Consider the following 23,190-nt stretch of genomic DNA (forward strand, 5'->3'; position numbering starts at 1 on the left):
AGCACCTCTTTCACCTCAGATGGTTTAAGAAGTTTGGTGTGGGCTGCCAAATCCTAAGAACTTTCTATAGGGGTATAAGAGAGCATCCTGACTGGCTGCATCACTGCCTGGTATGGGAACTGTACTTCCCTCAGTCGCAGGGTACTACAGAGAGTGGAGTGGACAGCCCAGCAGATCTGTACATGTGAACTTCTCCTATTCGTGTCACTTACAAAGACAGCTGTATAAAAAGGGCCCGAAGGATCATTGGAGGCCTGAGTCACCCCGACCACAAACTGTTCTAGCTGCTACCATCCGGGAAGCGGAACCGCAGCATAAAAGCCCGGTCCAATAGGCTCCCGGACAGCTTCTTCCACCAGGCCATCAGACTGGTTAATTCATGCTGACTCTATTCTATGATATATTGACTATCCTGTTCGACATACTATATATTATAAATTACTAGAAATTGCACATTGCACATTTAGAGGGAGATGTAACAGGAAGGTTTTTACTACTCAGGTATTTAAAGGATGTAAGTAATAAAGTCAATTCAATTCAATTCAATTCAAAACTGTGAGTTACAGTAAGTATATATATATATATATATATAATAGTTACGTTAAAAAAAGTAGTGCAAAAATAAAAATTAAAAGCTTATGAGTTAGTGTTCAAGGGCTCAATGTCCACTCAGAAATCCAATGGCAGATGGGAAGAATTTATTTCTGATTCACTGGGTGTGGGCCTTTAGGCTTCTGTATCTCCTTTGTGATGGTAAAAATGAGAAGGGAGCATGTCCTGGGTGGTGGGAATCTGTAATGAAAGAAACCATCTTTTTGAGGCACCATTCCTTCAAGATGTCTTGGATACCACAGGAGACAGTGCCCAAGACGGAGCTGACTAATATTACAACTTTCTGCAACTTACTTCGATCCTGTGCATGCCGGATGGTGATGCACCCAGTTAGAATGCTCTCCACGGTGTATCTGTAGAAATTTGTGAGTGTTCAGAACTGCCTGAAAACTATTGTATGTATAAAAGTCTTGAACACTCCAATGCATTAAAAACTGCTGGTGTTTAACCGCTCTAGCTTTCAGCATATGCATTTTTGTTTCTTATATCCTTGTAATGATGTCCACCGATTTGTTCTTTTTTTAAATGACATTGCTGGATATTTGACTATCTGATGCACTCTGCCTATTTCTGTGAATATATCTCTGTTGTAACTGATGGAATTTTCAGCTTTGGAAAATAAAGAAACAGATTGACATGTTAACTAATTTTTGATTAATTAGACATATCTAGGTGTCAAAATGGTTGCTGTGATGCTTCTAGTGTGGCAGTGTAGTAGGCTTCCACCGCTGGCCAGCAGTCTTGTGAAAAGGAGAGCTGAATCTGTATGTCTCTCCCTACCAGTACACAGCCTCTCCAACAGCAAGCCCCATGCCATGTAGAGTTCACTGAAACTGAACTCCTTTCGGACTCAAGCTGAACTACAGAGGACTGGCCCCTGCACACATTTCACACAAGCCCACCAGCATATGGACAGGCCCTGCTGATCCCTAGCTCTGGGTAAACAGCTCCACTGCCTTGTGGACAGCCTCGGGACAAATAAAGGCTATGGGAGTAAACGCAGACAGAAAATCCGGAGTGGAGCCCCTAAGGCAGCTGGATGTTATTGAACATCCATCCGGCAGCTCCTGCATCCAAGCTGGTACCAAACGTATTATTTCATAAGCTTTCCTTTGGGCTATTCTGGTGAGGCCGAGAGGGAAGTCTTGATGACTGGCCATCTCAGGATCTCCATACCTTCCACGCAAGATGTGATGATGAACATCACCCATTGTCCTTCAAGACAGATGGATGCCAACAAGACATATCTAATATAATACCTTCTATCAACGCATAATGTATTCCTATAATATTTTCATAGCATAAATTATGGGATCTTTCCATTAGCTACCACAGAATCTCAAAGTGCTCGATAGCTGGGAACATGAATCTCACATAATTCTTTCTCCTGATTGTAATTCAAGATTCAAAAACTTTATTGTCATTCTAACCGTACATCAGCTCTGCAGGGCAGAATGAGACATTGTTTCCCAGGAGCAGTGCAATCATAACATAACAAGTGCAACACTAAATAATAAACATAACAATAAATAGTAAAACACAACAACCACATGTCAGTTAAAATCAAGTTATAAGTGTCCAGTGCAAGTTAAAAGTGTCTAAAGCAGAGTCAGATAGAGCAGCTACATAGCAGTCTGACTGCCTGTGTGAGGAAGCTGTTTAGTAGCCTTGTGGTTTTAGTTTTGATGCTCCTGTAACGTTTACTTGATGGCAGAAGACCAAACAGTTCATGGAGAGGGTGTGAGGAGTCTTTAATGATGTACCGTGTTTTCTGGAGGCATCGACTCTGAAAGAGGTCTTGGACAGAAGGTAGGGAGACCGCAATAACCTTCTCTGCTCCCCTAACCACCCTCTGCAAGGCTTTTTTGTCGGCAGCACTGCAGCTGGAGTACCAGGTTGTGATGCAAAAGGTCAGCACACTCTCAACCATGCCTCTGTAGAATGTAGTTTATATGTTAGTGGAGAGTGATGCTTGTTTAAGCTTCCTCAAAAAGCTCATTTCACAATCCCATTGATGTTCCTGGACCAGGTGAGATTGTCCGAGATCTGCACCCCAAGGAACTTGATGTTTTCCACTCTCTCCACTGTGGAGCCGCTGATGCTGAGGGGTGTGTGCTCAGGCTGAGACTGTCTGAAATCGACGATCATCTCCTTGGTTTTGGTGACATTAAGCATCAAGTTGTTGTCACTGCACCAGCTCTCTAGGTATTTGACCTCCTCCCTGTACATTGTTTCATCATTTTTGCTGATGAGCCCCACCACTGTGGTATCATCAGCAAATTTAATGATCAGGTTCTCCTTGAATCTGGTTGCACAGTCATGTGTTAGCAGTGTAAACAGCAGTGGGCTGAGCACACAGCCTTGTGGGGATCAGTGCTCAGTGTGATGGAATCAGAGATGTTCCTGTCAACACAGACTGACCGTGGTCTCGCTGTCAAGAAATCCAGGATCCAGCGACTCATGGCAGTGTAAAGGCCAAGCAGCGACAGTTTCTCCACTAGTCTCTGCGGAATGATGGTATTGAACGCTGAACTGAAATCAATGTACAAGATTCTGGCATAAGTGTCCAAGTGAGAGAGAACTGTGTGCAGTGTGGTGGATATTGCATCCTCCGTAGAGCGGTTGGGACGATAAGCAAACTGTAGAGGATATAGCAATGAGGGGAAGCTGGCTGTGATATGAGGCTTGACAAGCCGTTCAAAACATCTCATCACTATGGGTGTAGTGTTCTCGCTCGGGTGTAACGGAACACCAAACTAAACGCCGAGATAAACCGTAGTCAATGAAAACGAGGTCGCAGTAAGATTAACCATTTACTGTTCACTCTTCCACATTAACATATGGTGAGAACTGTTGATAAAACAATACAAGATTTGTACAGCATTTGTTTCCTTCTTGATATTACATTTACATTGTAAATACTTGCAAGAGGAAAACTACAACAACTACATTACATTAAAGTGCAGCATCCAGTCAGAATCTACCTACGCCATTGACTGCTTTAAATACACTTCAACGCAAACTATCCGCAACTCTTTAACTAACGAAAACAACCTAAACCTTATCGACCGTTGTTACTTTTAACGGAATCAGCGTTAACATTTTAATTCAACATGTCGATTATCTCATGAACTTACGGCGTTACCTCACTATGTTTCTAATGCGTAGAAGACAACTTTTCTTGCGCTGGACTCGTACATGTCAGCCCCCACCTTCCCGTTTCTCCAAACTAGTATTTTCCCACAGGACGCGGCGAAACCGGATGTGACGTCAACGCATGCCACGATATATCACAGACAACAAATTTACTTTAAACAATCCTAACTTTAACTAGAATGCTAACAAATGACTTACTAAAGCGAAAATATTATAAACTAAATAACTGCCATAAAGGCAACACAATGGGGGTCAGGGCAACGGGACGGTAATCATTCAGACAGGCTACAACTGATTTATTTGCTACAGGGATGATTGTGGAGGTTTTGAAGCATCTGGGGACAATGGCTTGACTAAGGGATATGTTGAAAATGTCTGTCAGGACATCTGCTAATACATCAGCACATTCCTTGAGCACACATCCGGGGATGTTGTCGGGACCTCCCGCTTTTCGTGGGTTAAACCTGGCAAGGGTCCTCTGTGTTTGCTCTGAATCAATGATTGGAGCTGGCTGATCAGATGGTAAGAAGGGACTGACTCTCCCCCTTGCTGTAGTGTTTGATGCTTCGAAGCTTGCAAAGAATTTGTTAAGCCTGTTAGGAAGACAGGCATCGCTGTCATCAGTTTTCTGCCTGAACCTGTCGTCTGTCTGAGCTTTAATTTCCTGCCACATCCGTCTGGTAATGTACCTCTATTTGGAAAAAAACACAATCCATCTTTAACCCACTGTCTTCCAAAATCGTCTGGGTGGTAAACTTGTAAATTATGGCGAAGTTCATTTGTTGTTTATCTTCATCTATGAATTTGCTAATGATACAACCATTGTTAGTAGAATCTCAGGTGGTGATGAGAGGATGTGCAAGATTGAGATATGCCAACTAGTGGAGTGGTGCTGCAGCAACAACCTGGCACTCAACATCAGTAAGATAAAGGACCTGATTGTGGACTTCAGGAAGGTTAAGATGAAGGAACACATACCAATCCTCATAGAGGGATTAGAAGTGGAGAGGGTGAGTAGTTTCAAGTTCCTGGGTGTCATGATCTCTGAGGATCTAACCTGATCCCAACATACTGATGTGGTCCTAAAGAAGGCAATACAGCAGCTATACTTCATTAGGAGTTTAAAGAGATTTGGTATATCAACAAATCCACTCAAAAACTTCTATAGATGTACAGTGAAGAGCATTCTGACAGGCTCCATCACTTTCTGGTATGGAGGGCCTACTGCACAGGACCGAAAGAAGCTGCAGAAGGTTGTAAATTAGTCAGCTCTATCTTGGGTAAAGATAGATGTGGTCTGCAAAGTACCCAGGACATCTTCAGGGAGTGGTGTCTCAGAAAGGCAGCGTCCATTATTAAGGACCTCCAGCATTCAGGGCATGTCCTTTTCTCACTGTTACCATCTTTCATATTTATTATTTATATAAATATTTCATATTTATCATTCATACTTACTATTTATTATAAATATTTTAGATTTTTTATTACATTTATTATCCACTAATTTTATTGAATTGACTTTATTTTTTACGTCCTTCACATACACGGGGATTAAAAATTTTTATGTTACGTCTCCATCTGAATGTGCAATGTGAAACTATGGTAATTTGTAATAAATAGTATATACAGTAAGATATAGAACAGACCAGTCAACAAGTTTTAGATTTACAATTGCTTTTGATTTTCACTTTGTTGGAACTCTCTAGTCAAAGGAGAACAGGATTTCGTTATTTCCATGGCTTTTCATTTGATGGCAATGCTTTTCACACCAGTGGCTTCCAATGAGATTTCCTTTTATTTTCTTCATCAAATATGCCTGTTCCATTTCCCACACTTCTGGTCTCATCCCTTCTCATCTAAACTTAATGAGAATAAAGTTTCCACTTAACCCACCAGTATTTCCATCAATGATCTCTTTCTGAAATTTGTAACACAATATTACTAGCAGGCACATCTTTACTCCTTTGCCTTTTGCTAAGCGACTAATCTTTCATAACACTCTGGTTCAAACTTCTATCTTCATGAATGTCCATTCCCATTTAACGCAAAGCTAGGAGATACAATACCTAAACACAAAGTACACTGCAGATGCTGCGGTCAAATCAAGACGTACAAACAAGCTGGATCAACTCAGCAGGTCGGACAGCATCTGTTGAAACGAGCAGTCAACATTTCCGGTCGAGACCCTTCATCAGGAGTGAAGAAGGAGGGGGCAGGGGCCCTATAAAGAAGGTGGGGGGAAAGTGGAAGGTGCCAGGTGAAAAACCAATCAGAAGAAATATCAAGGGGTGGGGAGGGGGCACAGGGAGGGGATAGGCCGGAAAGGTGAAGAAGGAATGTAAGGGGAAAGCACTATGGGTAGTAGAAGAAGGCAGAATCATGAGAGAGGTGATAGGCAGCTAAAAGAGGAGGCAGAGTGAAAGTGGGATGGTGGAAGGGAGAGGGAGGGAATTACCGGAAGTTAGAAAATTCGATGTTCATGCCAAGGGGCTGGAGACTACCTAGACGGTCTATGAGGTGTTGCTCCTCCAACCTGAGTTTGGCCTCATCATGGCAGCTCAGGAGGCCAGCATATTATCCTCCACAACTTCCATCACCTTCAACAAGACTGCACCACTAAGCACATCTTTCCCTCTCTACATCTCTCTGCTTTTCTCAGGCATCATTCCCTCCATGACTGCCTGGTCTACACGTCCCTACCCACAGATCTCCCACCTGATACCTATCCCTGCAAGCGTAAGTGCTATACCTGTCCCTACACCTCCTCTCTTACCACCATTCAGGGCCCCAAACAGTCCTTCCAGGTGAGGCAACACTTCACTTGTGAGTCTGTTGGGGTAATCTATTGCATATGGTGCTTGAGGTATGAACATCGAATTCTCCAACTTCTCGTAATACCCTCCCTCTCCCTTCTACCATCCCACTTTCACTCTGCCTCCTCTTCCAGCTGCCTATCATCTCTCTCATGATTCTGCCTTCTTCTACTACCCATAGCACTTTCCCCTTTCATTCTTTCTTCACCTCTCTGGCCTATCCCCTCCCTATGCCCCCTCCCCCACCTGTTGATCTTTCCTCTGACTGGTTTTTCACCTGGCACCTTCCACTTTCCCCCCCCCCACCTTCTTTATAGGACCCCTGCCCCCTCCTCCTTCAGTCCTGACGAAGGGTCTGGGCCCGAAACGTTGATTGCTCATTTCAACGGATGCCGCCCTCCCTGCTGAGTAGATACAATACCTGCCTCTTTACATTATTTGTTCCCTGCATCTTAAACAATTCAACAGTTCTTTTCTTCAGTTTAGTGAATTACATCCTTTTTCAAATATGCTCTCCCCTACAGTGGACCAACAAAGTGCAGTTTGGGTGAGCACTTTGCCGAAAACTTTGGCTCAGTCCAAAAGAACACACTAAGTTTCCAGTGACCTGTCAGCTGGATTCAGTACCCCACTTCAACAGTTTTCCTTTGGCCTTTGACTTCATCAGGAAACACCACTTGAACTTCTTGCCTTGAAGCATTTACAGCCCTCATGACTCAGCACTGAATTCAATAATTGCAGATAATTAGTTGTTACCCAGCCAATGCTGTGGTAGTAATTTCTTTTATTCTCTCTACATCGACTCTGAAAATTTATTTACCACTCTCTTTCAGCTACTACTTGCTTCATTTTATCACTCTTTGTGTCACGCATTTCCCTTGTGTTCTCTCCAACCTTCCCCTCTCGCACAGCAGCTGAAATCTCCCTTTCTTTCTTCCTTTTTCTAGTTCTGATGATAGGCCATTGATCTAAAGCAGTAACCATGATTTTTTTTGGGTTATTTGATTGGGTTCTCTGTTATGGATCCGGCCTGAACACTGGGTCGAAGGGCCTCTGCTGATAGCTCTGGACCACGACAGTCTTTAATTTCTGCTTTCCTTCACCTGGCCATGTGGGTTTTGGCCCGGCCCCTTTCCTTTTTGGACTTTCTCCAACTACCTGCTTGTCTCCTCACTTGCACCCACCTGTTTCTATTTTCACTCATTACCCTGTTGTGGTGAACTACGTGTGCCTGTCTGGACACGCCCCCTGCTGACTGCTCCTGTGGCTCCTCCCACAGGCCCCTGTATAAAGGCGATCTGAGGCCTATGCTCAGCCTCAGTCTCCAGGACGTAGTATGATGGTCACTCACTCCTGGTTCCTTCTTCCAGTCAATAAAAGCCGATACCTCGCCTTACGTCTCAGAGTGGGTTATTGATGGTGCATCACCTGTCCATTTAAACCCTGCCTTGACTCGCATCCTCTGCCGGTTTGTCCCAGCTCTGATCTGTGCTGTCCTAGTCTGTCATTGTGACTGCTGCCAACTGACTTTTTAGCCTGATTCTGTGTTTTTGGATTTTGCCTGTTCTGGGTCCTGATTTTTGACTGTGTGCTCTCGATCATCTGCCCTTGCTGGACTGCCTTTCCTAGGTAAGATCTCTGTCTGCCATTTTGGATTCGTGCCTGTCTCCTGTTTTTGAAAGACTGTTGCCTTTGTGCTCCCTAATAAATCCTGGTAAAAGAGCATCCATTGGTCTGCACTTGAGTCCCACTGTAACCTGACAGAACCTGACATTCTCTTTATCTAGCTTTAGGACTTGTGTGAAGACCTGATCACATTTTATGTCATATTTATGCAGAAATAGAGAAAATTCTTCAGGGTTCACAAACTTTCTAGGACCAATGTACATCTAAAATCTTATTGCATTGAATAGCTGGTCATCAGTCAAGCACTTTTTCTCTTACATTTTCAGTGATTTATCCAATTACTTTAAAATCCAATTAATACTTCATGTTATGCAAAACATCGTTTGAACACAGCATGTTTTCTAAGTCAGATGGTAAGTTTATTTGGTTTTAAATTGTTTTCGTTTTATCTAATTAGTTTACTTTCTTTTTATGTTCAACTTTTCAGTTTTCTGTTCATGTGGTAAACAAGTAAATATAGGCAGCAGGAAACTGACAACAATTATTCCCAAAAGTGTTGTGTGCTCAGTTAACATTGCTCAGGATGCGTAACCGTGCAATGGTCCTCTGAATGCACAGTTTAAAAAGCTGAAACATCTGTGAGTCATTGCTGAAACAACACCGGAATTGGTTTGAAAGCGTGTTGATACTGTTCAGAAGTGAAAGATAGGTTCTTGCCCAGTCCAATTTAATCCCTTATGCAAAACAAAATGGTCTTAACTTCCAAATATTCACAGGTGATTAGTTTAAGATGGAGTTTACTTGGCTTTGCAATGAAATATGTCTGTTGCCTGCTCCAGCTGCAGTGATATTTGGCTTTGTGTCTTTCAAAAATCTTCAGTTCTGAATGTTACTTGGTTACATTTATTGTTTGCATGTATTTTTTCTCTCTCTGTGTATTGGGCATTTGATGATCTTTTTTATTATGTACTTTTGAGGTTTCTTTGTTTTGTTGTTGCCTGTAAGGAGACAAAGCTAAAGGTTGTGTAACATATGGATACTTTGATAATAAATGAAATTTGAACTTTGATGTTTAAAATGTAAAAAAAGCCACAATCCTGAGTAACTTGCAGTACTTACGCTGTTGATATTCAGTCAAGTTTCATATTAATTAAATCAATGGTTTTTCAAAGTATGAATACAGAAACATTTGCCCATGGTTCTACAGTTTTACCAGTACCATTACAACGGCAGATTTGTAGAACACCTTCAAAGTCCATTTGTTAATTCTTTGTTCAAGGCAGACATGTGTAGTGATCTGTTTCTCGAATAAGGTGTCTGCAACTTGCTTGAAGCAATTCAACATAGTTGACTGAACACTGCACAATTATCAAGCAGTGGCTGAAAGAAGCCAGTGTCATAGATGTTAACAGTTCTGTCAGTTTCATTGCAACTGGCAAATTGATTGTAATTACAGATTGACTATCTTATTAATACTTTGATTCCTGACAAATTTCTGCTTAAAGGTCTGCTGAACCACAAATCCTTAGTATGCCGGCTTTCTGTGATAGTTTTTAAGGCTGGTTCTGAAGTCGAGCATATTCTCCATTTGCTAAATTGTACTTCAAATGCTGGCCCTTGGTGGGAAAACGCATTAAAGTAGAATCACTTGTGATTCCTGGTGTAACATATTTCAAATAACTGCTGGATATACATGGATCTGCGTTCTAGGGAATTAAGTGATATTCTAAGTTGTAAGTAAGGATCACTGATATCCATATGGAATAACTTCCCTTGTAACTTTATGGACTGTTCAATCAAATGCTACAAGTTCAAATCACTGACTTATTGTCAGACAGCAGCAATGGATGGCAAGGCAGCTGATCATGGAGAGGTCCAGGCCTCTGTGATGTTGCCTGTTTACAAACACAAGGAAAACATAAAAACATAAGATACAAAAGCAGGAGTAGGCCATTTGGCCTGTTGAACCTTCTCTGCCATTCAATAAGAATAAGGCTGATCTGGCCATGGACTCACCTCCACTTACCTGCCTTTTCCCCATAAACCTTAATTCCCCTACTATGCAAAAATCTATCCAACCTTGTCTTAAATATATATACTGAGGTAGCCTCCACAGCTTCACTGGGCAGAAAATTCCACAGATTCACCTCCCTCTGGGAAAAGCAGTTCCTTCTCATCAGTCCTAAATCTACTCCCCACAATCTTGAGGCTATGTCCCCTAGTTCTAGTCTCATCTATCAGTGGAAACAACTTTCCTCCCTCTATCTTACCTATCCCTTTCATAATTTTATACTTGTATGACATCTCCATGCATTCTTTTGAATTCAGTGAGTACAACTCAATCTCTCCTCATAGTCTAACCCCCTCATTTCTGGAATCAACCTGGTGAACCTCCTCTGCACTGCCTCCAAAGCCAGAATGTCCTTCCTCAGTAATGAGACCAGAACTGCACACAGTACTCCAGATGCGGCCTCACCAGTACCCTGTACAGAAGAAGAAGATTGCTCTTAAATTCCATTCCCTCTAGCAATGAAGGCCAACATCCCATTTCCCTTCTTGATAGCCTGCTGCATCTGCAAGCCAATCTCTTGTGATTCATGCACAAGCACTCCCAAGTCCCTCTGCACAGCAGCATGCTGCAATTTTTACAATTTAAATCATAATCTGCTGTTCCATTTTTCCTTCCAAAGTGTATTTACCAACATCATATTCCATCTGACACACCCTTGTCCACTCACTTAACCTATCTATATCTCTCTGCAGACTCTCCATACCTACTGCACAATTTGCTTTTCCACTCAATTTAGAGAAGCATTAAAGGCACTCTCCATTTGGGGTGGTGTGGCATAAGTGTCCAAGCTGAAGTCAGTGCTGCCGCCTGGTGTTTGATCAGCAGAAGACAAGCTGTATTATGTTCGACTGCAGATTTCTGTTGCATTCATGAATTCAGGGTCTGGACTTTTGTGTGGCTGTATTTTACTGATATCTTACATGTGCTTGCAATCTTTTATTTGCTATGTATGTTTTGTACTGTGTGTGACTATTGTTACTGCATTTTTCACCTTGGCCCAAAGTAACACTGTCTCATTTGGCTGTATTCATGGGTATTCATGTGAAGTTGAATGGCAATTAAACTTGAATTGAATTGAATACAGCTTTTCAACATGATCTCCAACAATTGTATTTCCTCAAGGGATTTTATCATTTGTAGTCTACATTTTTAGTTGTTTTACTTTCTATTTAGGTTGATAAATTCCTAATAATGCTATTATAAATAAGTTGCATTTTAAAGGAATTTCAGGAATTATCCAGAAAAAGCAATTCTATTGAGTTCCATCATGATCTTGTATGTAAATTCAAATGCATAGGAACTTAATTTTCACTCCTGCAAGATGGGCTTAGCACAATATAACACAGACATGTGTCTCCCTATCATCAATAGTACGAACAGGAGGGATTGCCTCAAGAAGGCAACATCTGTCATTGAAAATCCACACCACATGACATTTTCTCACAGCTACCATTGGGCAGGAAGTACAGATACCTCAAGCCCTACAGCACCATTTTCAAGAATATCAGCTTCTCTGCAATCATTCAATTCTTGAATCAAAGTGGACACTCTCTCAATTTGGTAACATTATGACCATTTCAAGCACTTCACACTTGTGTGTGTTCTAATTCTTTACATTCTTGGAAAAATTGTATATAATTTGTTATATTATTTTTTTGAACTTTGCTTATCAAATTCTACCTTTAATCTTGCTGCAAGACAGTTTCTCATACAACCTGTGTATACATGTACTTGTGAATGTGATCTACTTGAAATGCCAAACCAGTTTGCATTACACAGGTCAGTTATATTAGTTTAAGTTATCTTATTAGTTGTTTTACCTCTGTAAATAGCCTTCATTTGTCAATTTAGCCTCCTCACAATGTGCTAGTGTCTTGTCTCTTATCTCTTGGGAGTGATAGCAAAATGTGTCGGGCAATCCCCATTCTCCATCCAGAGACATAACATGGCTTTACATTAACTTGCTTGTGTGATCTCTGTACCTGCCTGACACAAAACAGCAACAGAATTTTTAGTTTGTTAGAGATCCTTTCTTTGTTTGTAAGCTGCAGTTTAGTTATAATGACAAGAAAATCCTGCCCCAGGATTCTAATTCTGTTGGATCAGCAGCTCTGTTTATTTTCGCTCTGGTTTTGTTTTCTTTTGTACAATTTTTGCAGTCCTCAGCAGTCATGTAATGACATGAGAAATTTCAGAACACACGGCTTTTATTGCAAAACAAAAGAAAAGATTTGCTCTTGCATTACAGTATTTGGATTTAATTACATTGCCAGTGGTAACACAGAAGGGTGTGTTTACCAGATCTAGTTCTACAAATGAAGCTTCATACACTGATAATGCAGTACCCTCAGATTTCAAATGGTTCCGATTATTATCGGAGAATGTATACAGTATACAACCTGAAATACTTGACTATCACAAAAAAGAGCCCCAAAGAATGAATGACAGAAATACATTTGAGCCCCAAAGCCCCCTCTCCTCCCTACCCCACACAAGCAACAGCAAGGATGAAAGCATCAATCTCCCCTGTCCCCACAGATTTCAGCAAAAAGTGTTGGCGCCCAGCACCCACCAAGCAACGGCAGAGCACCCAAAGAGAGACCATGATCTACGGTCAACAGAAACTATTGTATACCCATCAGTTTGACATACCACAGGCTCTCCCTAGAAAGGGACAGAGGGATATCCCCATTTTCACAGTGAAGGGGGAGACTGTAGGTCACTGTGATATTACAGTCTGCCACATTGCTTTTTATTCCGAGACTCTCCAACTCAAGAATCAGCAGTAAACTCTCCCATCAACAAGGAAGAGAGAACAAGGAAGTGTTGCTTCACTACAGCAACCTCCATCCAAAACCCTGACGTTTCATCTCCCACGACACCTCAGTCAGCACCACCGGCCTGCAATCGGCTGTCCACAGACACCACCCTGGATGCACCATCTTCCAAGCTGCACCTGGAGAATATCAGAAAACAGTAGGCTGGCGAGCTTCTGGAACAGGGACTCGTCCATTGTTTTTTATTTTTAAAAATCTGCTGTTTGCAGATCAGGACTCCATTAGAACACCAAGCACCTTGGAAAGGGATAAAGGAGAGATTAAAGACAGGAACTTAAGCTATTTTTGCAGATGAGCTTGAAGAGGCAGCCACTTGCACGGTGCACAAAATTCTACAGTCTATTTGATATTACTTTTATAAATACTCCATACACTTTTAATTTTTTCAGATGTTTCATAGAAAATAATGAACTCACCACTGAATCAAGTGACTGGAACAGGAGCATGGGAACTATAAGCTTTGAAAGGAATGTGGGAATGGGATAGTGGTGAACGTCCAAGGTGGAATGGGAATTGAAGCCCCTGAACATTTAAAGAGCAAGGTAAGAAAATATCTCCAATTTGCATTAAAATTGTGCCATAAACAGGGGCTTGTGAGCAAGATGCCAGACAAGAATCTTAATATGCTGCAATCATTTTTTTTTACCTTTATCTTTGCCATTTTTGTCATGTATTAATATTTCAGTAATATTTGAGTAATACTGTAAATATATTGTTGAGTAATCATTCTTGTTTGTTGAAATAATTAATCATGGATTATATGTAAACGGAAATGAATAACATATGTCATCATGCCACCATGACATACATGAGTGCCTCACATAAAGTAAAACCAAAACAACTTGCATACATTGCCTTCCAATTAGTCTTGTGTTTTGGAGTTACAGAACAAAATAGTAGCTGTGAGGAAGTTTTAAATGAACCTGAAAGAACCACCTACATTACCTATTGAAGTGCAGTGAGATGTTTGAGTTATAAAAAAAAGCAGCATGTTTTTATGCAAGAGGAAAATACCACTGAACTACGAAAAGGCAGAAGACTGCACAAAATTCATGAGTTCATAAATAGTGAGCAGCAGATGATGATAATTATAAATAAACAAAATACAGAAATGGCTGGCTACTTCAGAAAGCTAGACGCATTTGATTGCACAAGAGATAACCGGATATTGTATAGTGAATGAATTGAGTAGTAGTTTGAAGCAAATAAAACGGCCAATGAAAGGTGAGTGCCAGTTTTGCTAAGTGCATATCCCCTGCTTAGATGTTTAACTGCTCCAAACTGACAAACCAAATTGAGCTTTGCTGATATTGTGAAAGAAATGCAGGAACATTTAGAACCAAGACTATCGTTGATTGCAGAATGCTGTAGGTTTCATATGCAGAACCAAAAGGAAGGGGTGGGGGAGGAGTCCATTTCAGTATATGTGGCTAAATTAAAGAGATTGTCTCAGCATTGTCCATTCTGTGATCAGCATAATGATGCACAGAGAGATGGCTTATTTGGTGGAATCTTACAAGAAACATTAAACACATAGCTCTTAACAAAAGCACAACCTATATTTAAAAGAGAAGTTGACATAGCTGCATCAATGGAAACAGCAGACAGACACAACTGAGTTGCAATCAGGAAGGAAAGGGAGCATAAGCAAAATGACAACTTCTAAACGGAAACTTGCCTGGCTAAACAAATTGGACTAACATTGTGCAAGATGCTCACCTGCACCTGCCCAATGCAGGTACAAAGGTGAAACTTGCAGTAAATGCAACAAAGTAGAACAAATATACAGAGCATGTGGGACTAACAAAACTAAATGGACTGCACAGGGAAGAGAAAAAGATAAATAGTCAAGTTACATTTTCAAAAGGAACACTAATCTCCATTTGATGAAAAATCTAATAATTATGGGAGTAACACAGGACTGATTAACCCTGTGATTTACAATGTGAAAATTAACAAACAAGCAAAATGGCTTATACCAGAAGTGAACTACAGTTTATTTAAAATGGAATTGGAAACTGACTCAGCTGTATCAGTCATTCCAAAAAGTGGGTTTGAATGGTATTTCAAACATACTGAACTGAAGCCTGCCGAAATCCAGCTAAGAACTTGTACTGGAGAAAATATAACTCCTGTGGGGATGACACCCAGAATAGTGAAAGACAACAATTGACAAGCCATGTTGGGCTTGTATGTGGTAAAAACAGGAGGGCCAGCATTGTGGGGCTGTCATTGGTTGAGACCACTACAACTTGAATGGAGATCCATCCAGCATTTGTATGTCACATCACCTTCAACCGAAAGTTAATTATGAATGATGTCACAACCAAGTTCAAGGATGGCATTGGAAAGCTCATCAAGGGAAAAATAGTGTTAAGTGAAAATGCTGCAACAAAATTTTGCAAATTCCATCTGGTTCCTTATACCATCTGTGATAAAGTGGGCAGTGAGCTAGATCACATTGAGGCTGAAGGAATTCTTTCCAAGGTTGAGTGGAGCCCATGAACGAAACCAAATAGCCAAGAAAAATAGGTCTGTTAGAATCTGTGGTGATTTTTAAGGTCAACATCAACCAAATGCTGAAAAGAGATCAATATCCTTCCAGGACATAGCACATCTTTGCAAACCTTTCTGGAGAGAAACACTTCAGCAAAGTGGACTTGGCTGAGGACTACCTACAGATACAGATGGAAGGAGAGTTCAAAGAATTTCTCACTATAAACACTCACTAAGGGCTTTATCACTATAACAGGCATATTTTTGGACTCTGGTAGAAAGCTATTGACCAGGCGCTTCAAGGTTGCCCAGGTGCTCAGTATTACCTGATTGATACCATTGTTACTGGTGAGGATGACAAGGAATATCTCCAAAATCTCAAAGTTTTAAAAAGACTCGAATGTTATGGGCACAGAGTACAATGCAGCAAGTGTGAATTCTTTAAAATGAATATAATTTACAATTGTCAAAAGATTTCTTCAAGGATACTGTGAAAATTCAAGCATTGGTGGATGCCCCAAGTCAAAAGGATGTGTCACAATTGCAGTCCTTTTTAGGATTTGTCTATTAACAGGTTCCTTGCAAACCTGGCTACTGTACTCCACCCCTTGAACTCATTATGGCAGATTGGGAAGAAATTGCAATAGATAAAGCAGTGTGAGTTGACTTTCAAAAAGGTTAAAGAAATGGTGACATCAGACACGGTATTCACATGTTATAATCCACACTGTCCAGTGAATCACACTGCCTGGGATGCCTCACCTTCTGTTATAGGCTCAGTCATGTCACATCTTATGCAAGATGGAAGTGAGCACCCCACAGCCTTTCCATCACCTCTGCACAGAAAAAATTACACACAGTTTGACAGGGAAGCATGGAGTTTGGTTTAGGGTGGAAACCATTTCAACAATTTCCTGTATGGGAGAGTTAACCCTTATTACTGATCATTAACCACTAGTGATTATTTTCAGTCCACAGAAGAGTGTTCCACGAACAGCAGCAGCACAAATACAGAAATGGGCTCTGTTTCTTGGAGGACACAATTACAAGATCATATTCAAGAGGTTGAATAATCATAGAAATGCTGATGGATTGTCCCGTTTACCCTTCAAAAAGGGAAAAACCTGAAGAATTTACAAAATAGGACAGATCACTGTGCATATTCCCCCTAATGCAAATTGGAAGTCTCTACAAAGATGATACAAAAGGAGACGAGAAAAGATCCCACCAAGTCTCAGGTCTACATTGCCACTCAAACTGCCTGGAATGTGCAACATAAATCCCAGGTCCTCCATCTTTGCTGGGATGAACTTGCCCTTGACAGAGGTTGACTTATGTGGGGATTGAGAGTTGCTGTACCATCCAAGCTGAGAGCTAAAGTGTTGATGGAGCTATATGCTGGTCATTTACAGTAGATATGGTCAAAATAAGAGTTGGATCAACGTTCTCCCTTGCAGCCTCAGATAGACCAGCAGATTGAGCAGCTTCCCATGCACTTTTCAGGATGACGACATGTTTAGTGTATGCCAAGATCAGCACCTCACCACCCTTCATTGCCCTGACAGAGGATTTATGTGGATTTTGCCGGACCATTCATGGGTACAAATTTCTTGGTGGTAGTGGGTGCAGCTACAAAGTGGCCAGAAGTGTTTCCAATAGCCACCAATACAGTCTCACACATTATTGATTTGTTGAGAAGACTTTTCTCGAGGACTGGTGTCAAGTCAAACTTGAGTTTCTAGAAAGTATTGGGACCTAGAGGCAAAAGAAAATAAAATTTAAAAGTAAGAGCAAGAATTCACTGAAAGACCAGACAGAACCCATTGCCTGAGTGCTGCAATTAGGCGGACTTTGCAGTGTCATAGTGCAGTCTGGGGGCAGCATTGGAGTCTGCGGTAAGATGCTGAACTTTAAAGAGCGCTGCTGTCACTGCATTTGGGTTAGCGCTAGCTTCGTCACGGGGATCATCGTGCGCAGCGCTTCTTGGAAATGGTGCAAGGTTTAAGAAGAGTTGGGGAACCTTCAGGAGGGGCCACCCAGTTTGAAAACATAACAGTCCATTAGAGAAATGGAGACTGTGCAGGTTGGAATTCGTCTACAAAGTCCAAGAGGCAGCCAGCTTTTTCACCTTATGACTAATGACTGATGGAACTAACGGAATTATCAAGCAGCTGCACTTGCGAAAAATAAAAAGAGGATGAAGGAAAAGTTGTTCAGTCATTGAGTGGAATCCAGTTAAAAAACCTTCTGGTAGGTGTGTTCAATCTCTTTCAAGCGGGTAGGCTGCACATGTTCAAAGAAAAACAAGAAGTCAAACTTGACAGCTGGTGTTCCAGAACACTTGTTCAGTGACCATGGACCACAGTTTGTGGTGGAACAGTTTCAGTCACTCCTTAAAAATAAATAAATAAATAATAAATAAATAAATTGAACAGGACATATTACAACTGCACCCAGGATAACAGCCAACTAAGAATGGTTTGCTGAAAAGTTAGTCCAGAGGCTAAAGAATGCTCTGTGCGCGATGCCAGCTGAACACACTACACATACTGATTCAGAAGCTCTTCAATTTCCTCCTTGCATATTGAAATGCAGCATACACCACAACCAACATCTCACCAGCTCTGCTGTTCCTGGGTCATCCCGTACTCAGGCTTGGATCTCCACAGGTCTATTCTCAGAGGGAGTATGCAGGACAAACAGCTGAGACAAACTGAGGGACCCTTAAATGAGAAGGTCTGATGTTTCATTCCTGGATAAGCAGTCCTGACAGGGGTCTGCAGAGGTAATCAAAAGTGGGTACCAGGAAAGATTAAGGCCAGAACTGGATCACTCTCCTACGCAATGGAAATTGTGTCTGATATCATCTGGAGACAACACATCGATCAGTTGAGGAGAGCAGAGTCATTTGATAGAGAAGAAGGGTATCCAGAGCTGTCAGCTGTCTTATAGTCTCAGAGTCAGCTCCCACAACCCACCATGGAGGTGGCCCCAGCACCTGAGGTTGTTTCACTACCACAAGTCTCACCTGCCCAACAGAGTGACCAGCCTTGTCAGGAAAAACATTATCTCACAAGAGTAAGAAATAATCCACTGTGATTAAATCTTTAGGCCTGAAGGGTGCAATTTAAAATTTATTCTGCTATGGATGGTTATATACATTGAGATATATTCCATATTGAGTTGGAGTTTATAGCTCAGCAGGGAGTAGTGTTGTGTATTTGATATTTCAGTAATATTTGAGGAATATTGTAAGCATATTGTTGACTAAGCATTCTTGGTCATTTAAATAAATTAAATATGGATTATACATAAAAGCATGTGAATGACATATGCTGTCACACCACCAGATCTTATGTGCATGCTTTGATTAAACTAAAAATAAAACTCCTTACACTCATCTCCCATCTCCCTTATTTTCCTTTCAATTAGTTTTATGTTCTGGAGTTACAAAACATAAAAATTTTGATTCAAACATGCATGCAGTTTTCTTCTAAATAATGACATTAAGCTTGAGCTCAAGTGCTGCTCTTTATCTAGTAAATCCTTCCATGTGACATGAAAAAAAAAGTAATGTTTGTACCCATGCAGAAGTGGCAAATAGCAAGAGAAAAGATGAAGTGAAGGAAGAGTGTAACCATGAAAAACATACAATGGGAGGCTGCAAACAAAGATGAGAAAAATAAGAGAAAGAGAAGAGCAAGTGAAAATAAGAGCCGTGATGAGAAAAAAGATAAATAAAACAATATCACAGATACATATCAAACACTTTATTCAAACTTTATTTGCAGAAGGTATAAATTGGGCTTTCTTATGATCCAAACAGATTTTTAATAAATTATATCAAATTATTTTTTTCCAAAATAATCCCCTTGATTAAATAGCCTATTGTTGTTGGCACTGGACAGGTTTAATACAAATGAACCATTTCACTGCATGCTTTGATGTACTGTATGAACTCAGTTGTCAATCTATTAAGTAACTCCTGTATGTAATTGAGCATATGAGTGTGTGGCCACAATGGCTTCTGCTGCTGTAACCCATCCAGTTCAAGGTTCGAAATGTTGTGCATTCAGAGATGTTCTTCAGTAACAAATAATTATTTAACATACTCTCCCCTCCCTGTCAGCTTGTTGTATTGATTTTCACACTATTATTTTTAAACTCTAGAGAAGAGGTTCCCAATCTTTCCCATGGGCCTATACCATTAACTGAAGGGTCTGTCGACCCCAGGTTGGGAACTCTTGCTTTAGAGACTGGTTTGTGTGAAAATTTCAGGCAATCAGCAGTTTCAGAGATATTCGAGCCACCTCATCTGACATCAACAACCATTCCATGGTCAAAGTCATTTTGATCACATTTCTTCCCGATTCTGATATTTAGTATGAAGAACAACTGAATCTCTGTGTTTTAATACATTTAGTTCCTGCCATATAATTGGCATTAACAAGCGGTACACAGGTGTACTTAATAAAGTGGCCACGGACTGTATGTGATATACAAATCTGATTGTGGTAAGTAAAGACTTATAGGCAAGTTTCACCTTTTTATTTTATACCATTCTTGGATTCTTGAAATAAGTATGATTTTAAGTTATTTAAATCCAATTGGTCTATATATCAAGTAACCTTCTCATACAATTTTAAAGGAGGAGGAAGATGAAGACATGTTAAGTGCATTGTTGCCAGGTTACCACTGTCTACAGGAAACAGTGATTATTCCAGCAGTGAGTACAAGGTTAGGTTTACCTACATTTATAGGGCCTGCAGCAGTATAGCAGCAGCAGTATAGCAGGCATTCCCACAGACCCCTCAGCTAATGGTAGGAGTCCATGGCATAAGAAAACCAGTTTGAGAACCCTTGCAGAACAGTAAAGATAATTTAATAACCACAGAGAATTTGCCTAATCCTGAGACACTCAAGCACGTCTTGAAGGACTGGCAATTCCTACAAGCAAGAGCAAAAGAATAATTTAAGAGAGGAGGGAAATCCAGATGGAACTGACATGCATTTACTGTAATTTAACTACTTTGTTTTTGTCAATCTTGTCTACATGACTGAAATTCACAAAAAGTATAGCCCTTTCTTTAGTTTGAGATGGAGTTTAATAAAACTATCTATTTCTCTTGTTCTGTTGAAAATGGCTCTTGTGAAAAATATCAGTCATTGCCTTACAAAAAAGAATGATGGGGAAGAACACAAATGTGTGCAACCCCAGATACAGGTTCAGCAAAAAGTATAATATTCTGACAAGAATTATCACCCACATGCATCTGACTCACCGATTACTATTCTGGATTTTATGAATGTAAGATTGCAAGTACAGAGCATGAAGTGCTAATGATTCACAACTTATCTTCAGAATGGGGGATAGCATCAAACCCAAAGATTGTGACTTTGTTGGAGCACTATGTTACACGGTATTTAAAAATTAAGAAGACACTATCATAACAGGCCGTCAAAAATAGTATTCTGCTGCTCTTTGCTATTTTAATCAGCACACCCAAATCCCACTTAATGAAGCAATCATTGTATAATGAGCCTTTGGATATTGATGTGGCCATCGTTGATAAATTCCATAAGGATTAGAGTCATACACTCAGAAATATAGCCTCCAGCCCACTGAGCCTGCACCAGCCAATGGGTAGCCACTTGCAGAATTCCTTCATTACAGCTAATTCCATTTTATTCTAATAGGCCTGGTACAAGTCTGAGATTAAGAGAGGCATAGATAGAATAGACAGTCGGCATCTTTTCCCACGGTTGAAATGTCTAATACTGGAAGGCATGTGTTTAAGGTGTGGGGGTGGGGTAATTTCAAAGGAGATGTACTGTACAAGATTTTACACAAAGGCTGGTGGGTGTCTGCAAAATGGACTGGCAAGGGTGGTAGTGGAGGCAAATACAATGAAAGAGTTTGAAAGTTCCTTCAACAGGCACATAGGCAAATCAGTACGCGGAGTATGAAAGTTATAGGCACTCTTTAAAGATCATCACTTTTCAGCTCCTGAGATCAGGAGAGTGGCATCATCCTGAATTTAGCTGTCTTGTGCTTTTTACCTGATAAGGTCAAGGGGGAGGTTCCAAAGATCCAACTAAGACCTCAAAGGTCGAGCTCTCAGAAGATGATAATAAGTCACAACAATAGTGAAGGCAGAGGAAGGTAGAAGTTGTGATGGATTCCCAGTCATCTTGCATTCCATGCCATTGGACCCTGACCCTGATCTGTCTAGGACTGTGTGGTGGCTTCCTGTGCATCAGCCCCCCCCCCATGTTAAACAAAGTCACGTACAGATGTTCTGCATTAAGGGAATCCACCCTAACTTAGCAGAACATCATATTTGACTGGAGTGACGATCCTACTACTATGCGCGATGTATAGGTAGAAGCACTTAGTTTAATTAAGCATTTAATTCAAATCTCTTACTATCTTTCCTTTCAGTTAGTTCTGACGAAGGATCTCAGCCTGAAATATCGACAGTGCTTCTTACAGATGCTGCCTGACCTGCTGTGTTCCACCAGCATTTTGTGTGTGTTGTAAGCATTTAATTTCTAGTTTAGATAATTGAATACAACATCATGGGCAAAGGGACAGTTCCTCTGTCATTCCATGGTTTCTCTACATTCCCATCAATTTCTCTCATTCACCTGACATTGCAGGCTAATTACTTATCAATCCCACATGTCTTGTGGGAGGAACTTGAGCACCTGGAGGAGAACATGCAAACTCTACATAGACAGCACCGGAGGTCAGCATGAAACATGGGATTGTGGAAGTGTGAGGCAGCAGCTGTACAATGTCATCATGGCATGTCCATTAAACTTTACCAGTGTCAAATGGTAGGATTTTTATTTCTCATCTATGGATAGCATTTCCCTTTGACCTTTTGGCATTAATTAGTGTGCAAGCATCAGAAGTCATTGTGCTCAGCCCACATTCTGGATAGAACAAAATCAATATTTTTTTTTGGTTGTTCAGTTGTTAAGTTGAGTCCAACTCTTAGTGACCTCATGGGTCATAAGGTCCATAGGGTTTTCATGTTAAATTATGGAAGTAAATTGCTAGGCCTTTCTTCCACACAGATACTGCTGCTGCCCAAGTTGTGACCCAGCTGGGCTTGAAACTCATTTGAACATTGTTATATTGTTGGAATTGAGCAATTACATTGTTAATTTTGCCGATGACACAACAGTGGTGGGGACTTGTCACCAACAATGATGAGACGGCCTGCAGAGAGGAGGTAGAGGAGCTCAAGGCCTGGTGTCAGGTAAATGAACTCTTCCTCAATGTCAACAAGATAAAGGAGGTGATTATCGATTTCGAGTGATCACGTGACTCACCCGTCCCCACTTTCCATTGGCGGCACTGCAGTGTAAACTGCAGTTTTAAGCATCACACACAACTCCTCACGATCCCAGAACACATCCTACAGAGTCAAGAATGCTTATCAATGTCTCTATATTCTGAGGAGGCCAAGAGAGCTGAACTTTGCACATCCAACCTCACATCATTCTGTAGATGTGTAGTAGAGAGCATCCTGACAAGCTGCATCACTGCTTGGTTTTGAAACTGCACTGC

General features: G+C 40.9%; 1 long non-coding RNA gene across 1 annotated transcript in view; it reads left to right on the forward strand.

Moving 5' to 3' along the window:
* Nucleotides 1–23,190, forward strand: part of LOC132393762 (uncharacterized) — a 73,869-nt gene that overhangs the window by 43,144 nt on the left and 7,535 nt on the right. The window contains exon 2 of the long non-coding RNA XR_009512077.1: nucleotides 13,505–13,657. This is a non-coding gene — a long non-coding RNA (uncharacterized LOC132393762). The remainder of the gene's footprint in view (nucleotides 1–13,504; nucleotides 13,658–23,190) is intronic.

The sequence above is a fragment of the Hypanus sabinus genome, chromosome 5 (genome assembly GCF_030144855.1).
Source record: "Hypanus sabinus isolate sHypSab1 chromosome 5, sHypSab1.hap1, whole genome shotgun sequence".
Classification (NCBI taxonomy): Eukaryota; Metazoa; Chordata; class Chondrichthyes; order Myliobatiformes; family Dasyatidae; genus Hypanus; species Hypanus sabinus.